The 17,200-nt window shown below is 40.1% G+C and overlaps 1 long non-coding RNA gene across 1 annotated transcript; it reads left to right on the forward strand.

The window, feature by feature from the left end:
• The first annotated feature begins 1,313 nt into the window (after window positions 1–1,313).
• On the forward strand, window positions 1,314–3,303 carry LOC144990093 (uncharacterized). Its single transcript, XR_013654038.1, has 4 exons — window positions 1,314–1,434; window positions 2,076–2,256; window positions 2,331–2,461; window positions 2,638–3,303. It is a non-coding gene; the product is annotated as an uncharacterized LOC144990093 (long non-coding RNA).
• The last annotated feature ends 13,897 nt before the right edge of the window (window positions 3,304–17,200 follow it).

Here is a 17,200-nt window from a genome sequence, read left to right on the forward strand (position 1 = left end):
AGTTGTTGCACTACTGCACCCATAATTACATTAAAGAGCACCTTTCAAGAGCAGTATTGTCTTTTAAATACAAAATAACCTTCATGGTGCAGTTTTTTTCATGTGTATTTGAAATGCAAACAGAGCAGAACCCCCTTTAAAGACGACTCCAACTACGCTCACATGAAATACTCATGAGTACCACAAAAGGAAGTAGTCTGTAATCGATATTTTTCAGATGTCAGAAGGTTCCATTCATAGATGATTCAGCGAGGAAGTAAAAATGTCTAATGACTGGTTCTCATTCAAAAGAGTTCCTAATCCAAGAAAAAAAAACCAGCAAACAAAGCAAATTTCTTTTGAAAAGGAAGAGGCAAAGTTCTATGACTTGATGACAATAGATAAAAGCAGGAAATCCCCCCAAAACCATAATTACAAAGCACTTGGCTTTTGGTAAGAAATAATGGACATAGCTTGGAATCCAACAGCCGCACTCTCACAAATCTCCCAGTTACATGAATTGTTACCAGACACCAAAAACTCCACTTTAACTTTGGTTTGACTGCGTCGCTCTTCTTCGGTTTCATCAACAACTTTAGAGCCTGAAGGCTTGTGCTGTCACTGCGGAGATGAATTTTTTGGTTAGATGCACAAAAGGCCAAGTCATGATTATGTTAGAGCTCTAGAGCAACCAGTGCATCTAAAGGGCCGTACACACCGGGACGAATATCGGCACACGTTGTTCGCCAGCGTTTTTCAACACGTTTTTTGTGTTCACAACCAGGCGATTTTCGCTGACAATGAGCCGAGTGAACATGCAAATTCATTCCCTGACATTAGATGGCGCTTAATGTAAAACAGAAATACCCCTGTACACAAGGTGGCGCTGCACAACTTAACGCTTCTTAAACTCCCTTTTCACTCAGAAGAAGAGAGCAAGTATTTACGCACTTGTCAGAATCATACAAAGAAAACATGAATATTTCAAGCACCAGTAGCTCCAGCTCCAGTTCCAGCGTTGAAGAAATTATTGTTCTGTTGAATGATGAAGGTCGCGGGAAAAGACGCTGATTTTGGGTACATCCCATAGTTACGAGAAGAGAAGAACATGAGGAGTTTTATCGACTGGTACAATAGCTGAAAATGTATCATGAGCGTTTTTGGGGATATTTAGGCTGTGTCCGAATTACCGCCCTAACCCCTATATAGTGCACTATATAGTGCGGTCGCCATTTTGTAGTGCTGTCCGAATCTACAGTTCAAAAATCATGTGCACTAGAAATTTCCCAGAATTCTCTACGAAAAACCAGTGTGGATCGATGCTCACTCGATCGGCGAATATTGCCCAGAATGCACTGCGTTCATACCAGAATGCATTGCGTGTAACCCACAATACACTGCGTTTGAATTATTCAAAGATGGCGGACGGTTGCGCTAGAAAGAGGACTTAAAAATGTAAGTATCTTTAAAAGTATCAAGTATCTGTTGTAAAATATATTTGTAAATACGTAAGATGATGTGTTTAATATGTTTTATTCCTCAATCGACTATCTACATTGTTTTGAAGCTCATCAATTTTGGTAATGCTAAAGCTAACGCTAGCGCGAATTAGCATTGAAGGCTAAAAACAAACGCTGTTGATAGTACATCAAAAAACAGTGAGTTCTAACCGTAGTTATAAGTTATTAACACATTTTTTAAATGTGTTTATATATGTAGGGACTGACGAGGATGAGGAAAATCTGATCCATCTGTGGATGGAGAAAGATAGCCTGTTTGTTATCAGGCAAGCTCGTGCCGGATGGGAGTAAGAGACACTACTGCAGCACGAAGGGACAAAGAGTGACAGGAGAGTCTGTTAAGCTTACCTGAGTTTAAAATATTGTTCACAAAATGTAACGTCGTCGTTGTTTTTGCAATTTGTTTAATAAATGCAGGAACAAAAATGAATTATTTACATTTATTATTTAAATCTGAGCCATTTTTAACAATCTCAAAAGTAGTTTCATATAAATATCAAATGTACATATTTACATTTACGTTTTATATGTTAACATTTATTTTTATACATCATAACAATAATCCTGGTCTTTTAGAGTCATGTGTGTCACAGTTAGAGCTGAAAGGAAAGCAGAGATCTGTCCTCGCAGACGGCCGCCACTTTACCCGTCCTACTGGTTCCTGCTGTGGCTCAACATCTGTGGCTCCAAGCAGTCCCCTTCTCTGATGCACAGATTGTGCAGAACTGAACTGCAGGCAATGATTTTCATTGCAAAGGTTGGTTTTACTTCCAGTGCCCCCAGAAATATTTCTCTCCTCCTCATTTGCCAAATGCTCTCTCTCCACCACAGAGCGTGCCTTGGCGTGGTGCTGGTTGTAACGGGCCTGAACCGCATTCCTCATGGGTTCCCTGTAGGGTGTCAGCAGCGTGATGGGATGAGCAATGCAGGGATACCCACCATCACCCAAAAGGATCATTCAGGTGGGTAATGTTTTATTAACATAAATTGGGCTTTTACGTAGAACCTGTGAACTGTGGACTGATCCTTGATTCCCAACAAAAATATCTATAAATTTGGCATTAGAGTCACATACAGCCTGCAGTTGAATGGAATAAAAAAGCTTCCTGTTAAAATAACAAGCTGCATTTTCTTTTAGGGCCTTTATACTTCAGTGGCAGCCATCGATGTTCCCCACGACCTTTTGGAAGGTGCAAGAACAAGCGAGCTGCTATAAAACCAGAGGTGACTAATGACAGTTCATTCCCACTGGATGCTGGGTGACCCTGCTCATCAGCTGGAGGATGCGGTCTGCCGCTCACAGTGGACCGTGGCATGTCAAAGGCCCTGGTTACCACGCCGTAAGATGCGCCACATGCCAGCCAGAAAAGAAACACCAGGACCTCAGTCTCCTGTACACCCCCCCAGAGTGTGAGGAACCCGAAGCTGCTCCACCAGATGCTCAATGGTCCTGCGGGTCAACCGATCTGCAGGTCTGCCGGTCTGGTCTTGTGTCGGACTGACCGTCAGCGTGAAGGGCCACGACAGACACCTTTATGTTGGCAAAGCAGTAGAGACGTGGAAGACCCTGTAAAATAGAAAAATAATTATTTCATTGAGAAAATTAAATCTGATTTTTTTGAATGTTGCATTTTATTCTGATGTCTTACATTTTAGTTTATGACGTATTTATAAATGCTGGAAAATCTCATGGTTTTTTTTTGGCTGGGTTTTTGGATTTTTATATAAATATTTAAAAATTAAAGTATTTTTGTTTAAAACAAGTGATATGGTTTGACTCTGAATAAAAAATACTAAACTTTGATCTCACAAGTGTTTCATGTAGTTAGACTATACAGTTCATAGTCCAGTGTTGAAAAAGAATTTTAAACTCTTACGCAGACTGTGTAACCTTGAGCACAATTAGTGACAAACGCTTAAATTGAACTCACAAGTTATTCTGTCTGGTCAGGGCATCCAGAGGAAATCTTCGGAGACGTCTGCTTCTCCTTGCCGCCCTGTGATGCTGCATATCTGCTCGTTTTTGGTTTGATCCCATGAAAAACGGTTGAATTATTGCCAGGAACACGGACAGATTCATATATAAAGCTATTTTCAGTAAGGTAGAAGAGAAAACTACAGAAAAAAATGCCTCCTCGCAAGAGCCCATAAATCGTTCAGCGGCACAAAAATAAATATTGCCATGGAGTAATAACATGGGGGTTTATTTATCAACAAATACATAAAATCTACACCAATGTGTTTGTAATTTTATTATTTATAAATCAGCCACATTTTCCATGATCAGAACACAGCAGATTCATAAATACTCTTCATAAAATGTTCATATTTATTATATTTTTAATTTGACAAATGGGTGTCATTCTCCGCGTTAAATAGAAGTAGTTCCCCTCCAGACCAGGTGGTGGCGGTAATGCGCCACTTTGTTTCCGTGCCAAGCGCCATTTGAAAACACCCGAAAGAGAAAACTAGTGAGCACGGGTGTCCGAATTGCTTTGAAAATTCAGAGAACTATATAGAGAACTATATAGTGCCGCACTATATAGGGTTTTAGTAGTTAGGGGTTAGGGCGGTAATTCGGACACAGCCTTAGAATGTCTGTCAGTATCTTCTTCGCCGTTACGTATGTGTGCTCAGCAAGACAGTTTTGTGTTTGAGTGCCCCCTAGTTGTGTTTTACTGTAACTTCAGAAGCTCCAGACACGTGTGCAAAAGCGCTGTTCTCATTGGTGATACAGTTTTTGACGAACCCGAGGCATTTTTAAAAAAATGACGCTTTTACGGGTGGCGTTTTTCGCGTCGGTGTGCACACTCACATTGGTGCCCTTTGTTTAGTCACGAGGCGTTCAACGTCAGCGAATATCGCGCGACATTCGTCCCGGTGTGAACAGGCCTTAACTTTTATTCTTATATGGGTCAGCACAAAACATTTTAAACTGCATTGGATTTAACCTCACAGTTTTACACCTTTTTTTTTTCTTGAATTGCCGTTTATTTGCTGCGGAAAGGGAGAGGAGACACTCCGACAGTACATTAATCACTGCATGAAAGTAAGTTGAGTTTTTCACCATATTAAGTCACTATGCATTTTTGTCAGCCATAATTTTTCCAGTCTTTACAAAAAAATGCCAACACAGTCCCACCCCAGCTCGCTATAAATAGACGCATGGGTAGGGACCCCCATCCGCGTCACATATTGATGCTGTGGGTGAGCCCATCTTGACGTTTTTCTACATGATTCTGACACAAAAAGTTTCATTTTCAAAGATTAAAGTGAAATTATTTGTATGGTTGAAGACGTAAATCAATCACCAGCGTTTCAGGATCTCTTACTTGAGCTCACCCAATATGTGATGCGGAGGGGGGGGTCCCTAGCCATGCACCCATATATAACGAGTTAGGGTGAGAATGTGTTAAAAAATACAGTGCATCATAGTATGGGCTTTACTGTACATTCTAAAAATGTATTCTTCTATTTTTTAACATTCTTTCTTTGTGCGGTCAAAAACCTGTTTCTGTTTTTTGTAAAATTCAAAACGAATTTGAACCGAGGAAGAAACATTTTTTCATCCACTGACCATATATTTTTCCTTAACTTATCATCCCCTTTCTGATCCAAACTGTTTGGTGTGAAATAAATAGTATCTCCGTTGTATTAATGTTCAAATGAAATGTCCACTTTTTCAGAATAAAAGCCTCGCATTGGCTCCACATTGAAGCAAACAGCTGTCTCCGCTTGTGAAGCGACACGTTTTCCTGGAGCTGTTTGCAGTTGTACTTCCACCCCTCTGGGGTCAGTGTTCAGCTTCATTTAACCTTCATTTGGGATCCGGCAGCAATTAGTTCCTTCAAAAATACAACCACAACACGTTATGTGGACCAGCTGTCCCCAATCTTTGGGCTTTCAGGAAACCTGCTCTAACTGGATATTTCTAATCAAAGCAACACCACTAATAGTGCTGAAAGGTAAAACATTTTCAATGGAACCTGGTGTTTAATCATTTTTGTACAAATCAGCACTGAACATTGGCGTCTCTCGTCGTCTGTGGCCACATCCTCTATGTTTATTGAACGCAGCCAACTACTACTTTGCAATTGGAGCCTCACACACATACAGCAACATCAAGCCCTTGGCCAATCAGAAGTGGCCTCATGCCTTTCACCATCTCCAATTGGTATTGATCACAAAATGGGCTTATTGTGTGTCTGTTGTTCAACCACGTGAAGCCTTTCAAAGTCAGAGGCAGAGTTTTTTTTACATCTTAAAAGGACTTTTATTTTAATCACCTTTGAGAAAATAGGTTGCATGTGAGTCCCAATCGTTTGCACTCTGGAGCCCTTTAGGTTATTTTGACTATTAGGGTTGGGCGATGTCCCTTAAGTTAGCAGTTGACGATGTTTGCAGTAAACCATCGGGATGGACGATGATATCGTCAGGGGGGGGTTAATTTTTTGTTATTACATAATTATTATTCGTTATTTTACTTTATTACTTTATTTATTTTATTTCCCAACTAATGCTTCATCCGCGATGATCCAGTGTAAACTGAGGGAAGTGACTTTAACAAAAAAATAAAAACAAAAACAAAATTGAAAAGAAGTAGTCCACTCCTGCAATCGATTAGTCAGGTGGATCGGTGGACCGAGCGACTGTGTCTCTGAGAAGAGCAGCCGGACTTTGTGTTTGAGGGGAAGGGGGGATGCTTTGTTACGTGTGTGCTATGTGTGAGAGACTTCGGACTGCGAACCGTCCCGCAGCTCTAGGTGAACGAGCTACTGAACTCAGGAGAACCGGGTCTCCTGGTAAAAGTGTGTCTCCGGGCAGAGCTTTTCAAAGCAGAATGTCGCTCAGTCCTTAGAAACCGTTCAAACAATCACCTGGATTTGTGTTTCCAGTCGTGTCCCGACAAAATAAAGGCTGATGTTATTCCCACATATTTACATTCAGCCAAGATGCAGATTGCAGCGTTTCCCTCATGGATTTTATGTTCATCAAAGGCTAAATGTCGTTTGCGCGTCTTAGCCTCTCTTAGTCCTGGCTTCTTCTGGTTTTGTTCTTCCACAAAAGAAGCACTGACCACACGGATTAAAATTAAAATGATTACCGAACAGGTGCTTCATAATAACTGTAACATTAAAAGAAGCAGGTTTAGAAGATCGTCTCGTATATTACAGAGCTGCCAGATATCTATGGATGTAGCCTCTCAGCGGAACTCATTTGCTCTTCCGGTATTTCAAACCCTACTGTGCATGTGCGAATGATTTATTCCAACCGAAAGTGTGACCCATGTGAACGTTATGTTATAACTCGAAAATGTTTTTCTGGGTCCATGTACACGGTTGGATTCTAATCCGACCATTGATCCGATCAAGATACTTTGCACATGTAATCGCGGCTTATGGTGTCGACTTGCAGCGTGGTGGGGGCGTGGAACCACGATTGTGTCTCTCCGTTGTGATGTCAGTCAGCCATCACGATGAACGATGATATCGTACCCTATTGACTATCAGAAATAACCATGCAATTATTTTTATTTTTATTATTAGTATCATTACAGAAACCCAGTGGGGTTTCATCAGTTTCAATTTACTAAGATTATTATTTGTTTTACAAATAAACGTTCCACTAGGAGTTAATATGTTTATTGACCAAAAATGTGTCCTTGTTAAAATTACAGCTTTCCTGCATTTTCTTCATTCTTAAACTTGTTTTCCACACTTGATCATTTTCTTGTAGATCTAAAGTCTTAACAGATGTCCCTGCTTTCGGCATAACAGCCTCAATTGCTTCTTGCTTTGGTGCTGAACACTTAGCTTAAGGAGCTTACGACGAGAGGCTTGACCCTATCAATAGAGTAATAGCAGGCATCTGTGAAGATTGACTTATCACCCCAAACCTTTCTTGTTATTCCAGAAATTCTGCTCATATTTTAGCAAGCCATGTGTCACATATTGTCCAGTTACTTACTTAATAGGACGGTCAAGTGAAAATTCCGTTGATGCCAGTTCAGGAGTGATTGGTACCACTGTGGTACTAAAAGCCAAAGCTGGCATTAGAAATATCTAATAACCTTTTAACTCTGGAGCCGTCACCAGTGACAGAAAATGACACACAGTCTTTGAACAGCGGTAACTTTTTGACACAATTAATATATTTCCAACGAATTCTGAAAGCTCAGGAACTTCAATGATCCTGGTATTATTACATTTAATTGAGTCTTAAGCTTCCCTCTTTACCTAATAGTAATCTTTATAAAGCAAAAGCTAACTCCCAATAATGTAATGTACACTCTACCACAAACAAATGAAAAGAAAAAAGAGAGAGAGAAAGTGAGATGTTAGGGATGGGAGATAAGAGGTTAAGATGGGGAAGATCGAGGGGGTGGGGGAGAAGTCCATATTACATACGTAAGTATATTGCATGATTTAGTTTTCACATACACAAATCAACACAATAAATAGCATGCACACAACAGGTTTACAGGTTTTAAGTTTCTTCAAACATAGAAGACTTATCTCACAGGGCCCACCGACTGAAATTAATTTATGCACACATTTAGTGACCCGCCCAACTCCAAGGCCCTCCAGGCCCAGACCAAACGCACCAACCACGTTTGAGCTTGTGTTTTCTAATCAACTTTCTAATATTTGCTACTAATGCCTAAGTCACCATAGACGTAGGCCGTGTCCCAATTTCCTCTATACTCACTACTTAGTGCACTATATAGGGCGTTTGCCATTTTATCAGGGTGTCCAAATCTACAGTTTTAAAATCCAGTGCTCTAGAAATTTCCCAGTAGTCTCTGTGTGCATTAATGGTCACTAGATTAGCGAATATAGACCACAATGCATTGAACTATTTGTCATAAAAATAAAGTATTAAAATGCACTTTTGTACAAATCATTCAGATTTTTTTAATCTTCAAAACACAGCAGGTTCATAGTTTTCATATTCATTGGCTTTTTAGGTTAGCAAATAGGAGACGTCCTATTCGGCGGTTTATAAAAAGGTAGTTAGAATGTGTCCAAATGGTGAGGGAATTAGTACACAATTGTGGTTACTTTGACCCTTTAATACGTTTCCTGCAACACAGAATAAAAAAACGCTCTTACAACCAGCCGTTCATAATTCCAACGGATCCATTAGTTTAAGTTGATTGTGAGAAGACTTTACTATTGTAAAGTGTTGCATATCAAAGCTGCTTTTGTCCACTTCAGAATCTTTTGGAATTGTGTTAATTGCATAAACAGCTTAATAGTTACGTTAGTTCGGAGTTAGTTCAAAGTTTGCCACCACTGGAGTGGTGTTAAAGGATTCACTTCTCCAGAGCTCAGCTGTTTGCTTCTACCAACCTTCTGTTGGCCTGTTGTCACATGACACTTTATTGTCTTCCATTTTACATACATCAGGTGATGCGAGTCACTCTGTTTATAATTCTAATCAACGTTATAGTTCACGGTTTTGTTCACATTAAAGCACATCACAGCAGATTCTACTAAACTCTACTTTAAGATGGATACCACTAAGTTTGCTTAATTTGTGCCCAAACCTGGATAAGGTGGAAAAAAATCTAAAGCAACTTGACTTTAAGCAATTTACATCCAATGAATCTTAAAACTAAATAGTTCAAACAAATAAGATGCTTTGCTATTGGACTGGCTTTTGAGCATATTGCAACTTCCTCATACCTCTTTGTGGCTACCTTCTCCACTTGATGTTATATATGGTCAGTTCTTCTCACAGAGCTTAGATAAACAGACTGACCAGCCAATCACGTAGAGCAAAGCACACAGCCAAACAGCATTGTCACACCTGAGAAGGAAAGCCACAAGCACACCCGAACACACACTCAGACACAAACACAGACTCAGACATAGACATAAATACGCAGACACACACGTGCAGTCTCTCCCATCAACATGGGCACACAAAGGGCAATAAAAACAGACAGACTGGAACACACCGACAGACTCTCAAATGTATCAGCACATTCATCCTCAAACAGAGACAGACATTCACTCACAGAGATAACTTTGCATAAAGGAATAGACACACTGAGCCCTTAGGACATCCTATAATATTGCTCGTGCCACATGGTTGCACCAGCTGTTTGAACAAACGTTTCCCAGCTGATTTGACTGTTTAATTCCTTTAAAACACATATAAACAGGTTTTCTGGGTTTAAATCAAACTCAATAGCTAGATTGAAACACATAAATAAGATATTGTTCCATATATGGGTTTTTGGTTGGACCCAAACTGGTTTAACATCATCGTATCATTCTAAATCAGAAAAAGCATCATATTCAGTACAATTCTGTAAAAAAAAAAAAAACTTTTAATTATTGGCATTGCATTTATTAATAATCAAAAGATGACAAATCCCAAATGAAAAATACCAAATTATGTCAAACTGTTGGGGTGATAACTGGTGGTGATTTTTCCACAGTTTTGTAGAGAAAATTTAGATTTGATTCTTCATTAACTGCTTTTTTCTTGCTTTTTTTCTGACACATTTTTCATCAATTACTTCTTTTTTGAGGCCACAAAACAGCAATTTAATCTGATTTAGATTTAGTTTTCTGAGTTACTCAAGATTCAAGTTAAAAAGATTCAAGATCAACTTTATTAATCCCCAAAGGGAAATTTAGTTGTAGTAGCAGCAGACACAAAATATACAGGGAAGAAAAGAGGAAGAAATTGAATAAAATAATAATAAAATAACTATACAGTCGAAAAAACTGTAGAACTCTCAAAAGACTCTTATGTACTCCACAGTTTTCTTATTTTAAGCCAGTCAAAAGTAGATTTTCTTGTGGGTAGATTGCTGCCGTTAAAGTCCAACACCATTAAGCCTGAGAATATTTTGGGTCAAGAGCAGAGTTCCTGGTTTGTGACAATTTTTCAAAGTCTTGGAGCCACAATGCAGCCCAAACTCACACACTACTGTCACCAGGCTTCCCTGTTTCTATGATGCTCTTTTAAAGAAATTCACTGTTCCTCCCCTTAGCAGTCTTTCATAAATCTGTCTCCTAGTTTTTGGTAAATCCTGAACTCTGACCTTAGCACGTGGGGGCTGCAGTTCTTTAAGGATAGTTTTGGTTTCCTTAAGACCCAATGGTTGAACACCCAGTTTGTTCTTGATCAGTTTTTCTACTGTTTTCTGTTCCCTCTCCATGTGGATGATGGTTCCTCTAGATCGGTTGACCCATGATCGTAAGATTGCAGGTTCGATTCCTGCCTTGCATGCCCATGGGTCGAAGTGTCCTTGGGGAAGACACTGAACCCCACCTTGCCTCTGGTGGAAGGTTGGCGCCAGTGTTTGGCAGCGGAGCCGCCACCAGTGTGTGAATGTGTGTGTGACTGGGTGAATGGGACTGTGACTGTAAAGCGCCTTGGGCCTTGTAGGTAGAAAAGCGCTATATAAGTATACGCCATTCTCACCGTGGTTCTCTTTAGCTCAAAAGATTAAGGAAGATATGTTGTTTTTTTAAGGCTCATTGATCTCTATTACTTTTCCCCCTCAACTTTCTTTAAACCTTTGTCACAACTGCCCTTAAGGGTGGATACGGGCCGACCTGTACTAGGCCAGGTCCTTTAAACATGATAAGTCCTTGCGTTCAGCCTGACTGTTAGAAATTAGGAAATTAGACAGAGTAGTTTATGTGGACATCCTACAGGTGTCCTTTTAATACTTGTGTATCACCTGAGCACCCGTGTGTGCGGCACTCAAAAATACTAATGACTAGAGTGTGACGCAAGGACAACATACCATAGTATCACCCAAACATCAAAAGTGTGTCCAACCCCCCCACGCACTCCACCCTCCCACCCACTGAACCTTGTGTACCGTGTGCTCGTGTGAATATGTGCTTTTGTGTTCAACGTTGTAGTTTTTTTCTTGTATTTACACATTGTATCAGTGTTTAGATATGACTTTTTTTTGTCAACATTACCCCTATACCCCCCCCCCCCCCCATTTGTAACCTATCTGCACCAATCCTAAGCAAGGCAGCGAATTGACTGCTGCAGCCTCAGTCAACTCTGAACTGTAAACAGGTATTTGTTGTATGTCTGATCTTGTTCAGGTTGAACTGGAATTAATATCGTATGTCAGTGTAAAAGCTGTGCAAACGACAGCTAATTATCTGTCTAATTTAGGAACACTGTGAACAGAAAAAAAACAATAAAGAATATGTTTTATATAATTGGAAATAAAATTAAGCGTGAAGAGGGTTTGGGCACACCTGTTAAGACACACCTGTGCTCGTTTTAAGATGCAGCTGCTCCTCTCTACGACCCTTAATAGGCCCGGACGACCCACAAACCCGATGCACCGAAACCCGAAGGTGCGTGTGACGGAAACATTGTTTTAGTTCTCCTAATACCCAATGATTGAGTACATGTTGCTCTGTTGGAGTCGACTATGTTCCCTCACTGTGAAGGATGGTTCTCACCATGGTTCTCTTTGGTCCAAAAGATTAATAGTATCTTTATGATCTTTTTTAGACTTGTGGATCTTTCTTACGTTTTTCCCTTAGCTTTCTTCAGATGGCTTCATGATTATATTTTAAAACTTTATTATCTTGCTTCATTTTGCTCAAAGCTTCTAATGTATAAAGTTCTTAACTGAACAGTTCTTAAAGCTATTAGGCCTGAACAACCTGCAAATATGTAATTAGCTCTTGCAAACCATAAACAAGCATTAAATACAATTAAAGCTACAAGTAGCATTTAGCGGGCCCGAGCACGTGCCACCGCCTGGCACGAGCGACCGCCCCGTGAGCAACGCCCTGCTCGAGCCATTCTCGTCGTTTTTTCTTGTCCATTCTGGAGCTCCAAGCTAATGTTAATATGACAGCAGCCTGTGGGGGGGGGGGGGGGGGGGACTATAATCTGTTGCCTTAAGGGACAAAGACTTATGCATATAGCATTAAAAAAAAATTCTTAAATCTAAGCCTCGTTTAGACCTGCTCATTTTCTCATCAAGTAGAAGAAGGTTTTTATCAGATTAAGAAACAAGCAATGATGATAATTGCTATCACTGTCCCTAAGGATGAGAACAATAGAACTCATTCAATTTTCACTACAATGTCTAGATGAGTGTCAGCTATGTCTGATAACTTGTCGAATTAGCTGGACCGGGATCTTACAAAGTGCAGGTGGTTTAACGTCCAGTGTGATGAGTCTGTGGACGGCAACAGTACAGCATAGCTTTTGGTTTCCACAAGAGAAGAACTCCTGACACATCTGCCCTAACAGACAACAACAAGAGGAGTTGAAATGTATAACACGGTGAAGGAGTTTTTGTGCAGAAAAAGGTACCATTAGAAAAGCTGGTAGCCATACCTGCAGACGGGGCTCCTGCTATGATTGACCGACAAACAGGTTTCATCACTCACTGTAAAGCTGACCAAGACTTTCCAAAATGTCTGCATTACTGCTGCTTCTTTCACCAGTAGGCCTTATGTGCAGAAGTGATTGGCTCTGGACATATAATGACTCCTATTGTGAAAATCATAAAAAACCTCAGCTGCAAAGCAAAACAGAACAGGATTTTTAAGGTGCTATTGGTGGAGATATCTGCTGAATATGGTGAATATGAATATGGTGAATCTGAACTTGTATTCTTGACTGACATTACTGGAAAACTAAACCACTTGATCTGCGAGCTGCAAGACATTGGCAAAACTATATTTTTTTATTGACCAGCCTGCCTGAGCCAGTGTTTTTCTTGTGGGGATCTTTTCTGCCAGGGCTTGCCAGCTTGGTCAGTGGATGTTGCTGCAGTTGTCTCCCTTGCTGGGACAGCTGGAGTTAAACACAGCAGCTCACGGCTGTGAAGTGGACCCCGTTGCTGTCCCAGTCTGGATGGGCACTGTGGTGATGTTCCAATGTTCAGGCTGGCTCCTGGTATGAAGAGATTCCCAAGTACCATTTCCTAACCGCAGAGCCAAGGATGTGTTTACATGTTTAGGTCAAAAATGTGATGAACAGCTTCATGTTGTCTATTGATGTAAGTTTAAACCTAAACATGTTTCCCTGTTACTAATCCAGTTGATATGGTTCTCCATCTGTGTCTAGGTGATAGAAAAGCATTTTTTTATATTTAGAGCTCCAAGCAAACAAACAGTTGTCTATATAAGAGCTTTTACAATTGTGGACTTTTAGCAGGTCTCTGAATACATGTGACCAATGTATGGTGGATTTTCACAGACTTTGATTAAAACTGAAGGTGACAGAGACTTTGGAGAAGTGGCTACATTGCTCTGGACTTCTTTGTTTCATCCACAGAAGAGTAAAATATGTGATTGATTTTGAAAAGCTGCTGAAAAATGTATCTTTTTAAAATTGCAATTTCTAATTTGGGTTTTACATTTTGTGTTCCATTTTTTGTGATTGTATTAGAAAGATTTGTTATTTATTTGGTGTTTAAAGGTGGTACATATTGTATATACACAATCTTCTTAGAGACATTTGCTATATGTTGTGTTTGTTGTCGTTGTAGTTTAATTTCTTTGGATGTATTGAAAGGAAATGAAAAGAAGTTGCAGCATTGATTAAAAAAGCATAAAAGAGACATTTACTGTCTGATGTTACATCTGTAGGAGTGTACTGAGACTGGGTTTTGTTTTGGAGCACATTCATATATTTTGTTTGTAAAAAAAAAAAAGATAAAATATAAAGTTAATTGTATTTTGGATGAATAAAAAAGCAATGATTAGTGCTAAGGATGTATAAAAGACAAACAAAACAAAGGAAATTGCTGTAATTTAGTGTTGAACTAGGCTTTCTAACTGTTCTACTTTCTGTCTGCCACTCCTGGCTAATTTACATGTGAGCACACAGCCGGGGGTTGGGGGGGGGGCTAACTCCACTCCTGCAGCAGGGGAGACTGATGAAAAGCTTGAGGATGTAAGATTGAATAAATAAAATCCTAGAGTTGACCAGTTCATTTTATAAATGTAAATATTTTTTATTTTGGTGCTGATAAACTAAACAGAAGTTATGATAAAAATATTTGCTTGAGTCAAAATGTCCAAAAATTTGCTTTCAGCACAATAGGGTGATTAAGGTGGTTAAATGTTTCTCGTACGTATAGTGCTGCTTTTCAAACATGGAGCTTTGTAGGACGCATCTAATTCTGAAATCTCAGCTTCCTGAGACAAACGGCTGATTTCCTATGAAGCTTGATTATATGATCATGCTTCATGATCATTTATGAACATATATAGCTCGTCCAAAATTGTCATATCCATGGGTTCAGAATGGAAGTTTCATCAAATCTATTTAATTTCAGTGAGATCAGACAAGGAATGTGAACGTGAGAGCAACATTTGTGCATGGCGAGATACCCAACTTCGCCGCTCTGTCACGACCACACCCTCGCGTTGAAAGATTTGTTTTTCATCAGAGTAAACTTCAATGGTTTTTCAACAGGTGGACGTCATTTTGAGGTGTGTTTGCTCATCCTACTTGGAGCAGTGATGCTCCAAGTAAAACATGTCATTTCCTGTTGCCAACAGGTGGCGCTACACCTGTTTCGGATTTTTCCACTGCAGATGTGTTCAAAGTCAGACTACAATCATGCACAACAAATTTGGATCAGATTAGATTATTTATGGCTGAGTAATGGCCATTTTTCTTTTCATGGCGTGATTTCGAAACGACCTCAAATTTTGACGCGCCGCCACGGTCACAAACAACCGTAAAAACTTAAAAGCTTCGCAATTTAAGATCGGACATGTGTTTAGTTTACAAAACCAAAGTTTGGAGTCATTGTTCAAAAATCTCTAGGAGGAGTTCGTTCTAGAACGAGGCCTGCAAATGACCAAAATACAGCAAAAATGACATATTGACACCAATATAGCAGACTTCCTGTGCGACTGACAGCTTGGTCCCAAGAGACTTTTTTGTAGGTTTCTATCTGATGAACATGTCCTGTAAAAATCAAGCTTGTATGTTAAAGAACATGGCGGGGCTCTCAAAAACAAACATGGTAGGTGGCGCTATTGAGCCGTTTTTTGTTCACCCATGCAAGTGCTGTGTATCTAAGTTGGAGATATGTAAGAGGCCTCTCATTCTGAAATCTCAGCCTCGTGATACAAACGGCTGATTTTTTATGAATTTTTAATTATCTGACTGCAACGCAATCAACCACTTCCTGTTTGGCACTGGCTTGCGCAGGCACCGTCAGGTGTACACCCATGAAACTTTAGACGATGAGAGAAGACCCTTATGAGTATCTCCTGTTGTAATTTTATGAATGTCGGACAAAGCACAGAGAAAAGATAGGTCAGAATGTGACATAAAATGTATTTGTCAATATCTAGGTGGCGCTATGGAGCTCGTCCAAGATTGTCATATCCATTGGTTCAGAATGGAAGCCTCATCACCTCTATTGAATTTCAGTGAGATTGGACAAGGAATGTGCACGTGAGAGCAACTTTTGTGTGCATGGCGAGACGCCCAACTTCGCCGCTCTGTCACGACCACACCCCCGCATTGAAAGTTAAGGCTTTTTATCAGAGTAAACATCAATGGCTTTTCAACAGGTGGACATCATTTTGAGGTGTGTCGGCTCATCCTACTTGGAGCAGTGATGCTCCAAGTAAAACATGTCATTTCCTTTTACCAGCAGGTGGCGCTACACCTGTTCTGGATTTTTCCACTTCTGATGTGGTCAGGGTCAGACTACAATCATGCATATCAATTTTGGATCAGATTGGATTTTGCATGGCTGAGTAATGGCCATTTTTCTTTTCATGGCGTGTTTTCAAAATGACCTCCATTTTCGACGCGCCGCCACGGTCACAAACATCCGTAAAAACTTAAAAGCTTCGCAATTTAACATCGGACATGTGTTTAGTTTACAAAACCAAAGTTTGGAGTCATTATTCACAAATCTCTAGGAGGAGTTCGTTCTAGAGCGAGGCCTGCAAATGTCCAAAATGGAGCAAAAATGACATATTGACCTCAATATATCAGACTTCCTGTGCGAGTGACAGGTGGGTCCTTTCAGACTTTTTTGTAGGTCTCCATCTGAAGAACATGCCCTGTAAAAATCAAGCTTGTACGTTAAAGCGTATGCGGGGCGTCGGGACAAAAGTCACTGTAGGTGGCGCTATCGAGCCGTTTTTCTGCGCCCATGCCAATCTCCTATAAAATACGAAATTTTTCGCGACTCCTGATGTGTGTGCCAAATTTGGTGAGTTTTGGGGTATGTTAAAGGCCTCAAAAAGGCGACTCTTCCGGTAGAATAATAATAATAATAATAATAATAATAATAATAAACATTCGAATTACAATAGGGTCCTTGCACTCCGTGCTCGGGCCCTAAAAAGGAGAAAGTTTACATCAAAGGAGATAAGATACAAACCCGTCTGGTGCCTAATTCGCAGACACTCTGAAGACTCCATACAAAACAGTTTACCTTTGAGAAAAATGATGGTTTTTGGATGGATAAGAATATTTTAATGAAAGAAGAACCACTGGATTAAAGCAATCACTTTAGAGAAGTTGGAGGATGAGAAGCTTCTCTTCAGTTCTTCTGCTGGCCTGAGTCAGCACAATCACACGCAAGAATGTTAGTACACACAGATGACCATAGTTACTGTTGCTGTTTGGCTTGGTAGTCCACACAGAACCCACCTCCATTTCCATTCAACCTTTGCTCCAACAACCTCTCATGGGTTATGCGC

Source organism: Oryzias latipes, chromosome 2, assembly GCF_053564925.1.
Source record: "Oryzias latipes strain Hd-rR chromosome 2, Olatipes_Hd-rR_3.1".
NCBI classification, from domain to species: Eukaryota; Metazoa; Chordata; class Actinopteri; order Beloniformes; family Adrianichthyidae; genus Oryzias; species Oryzias latipes.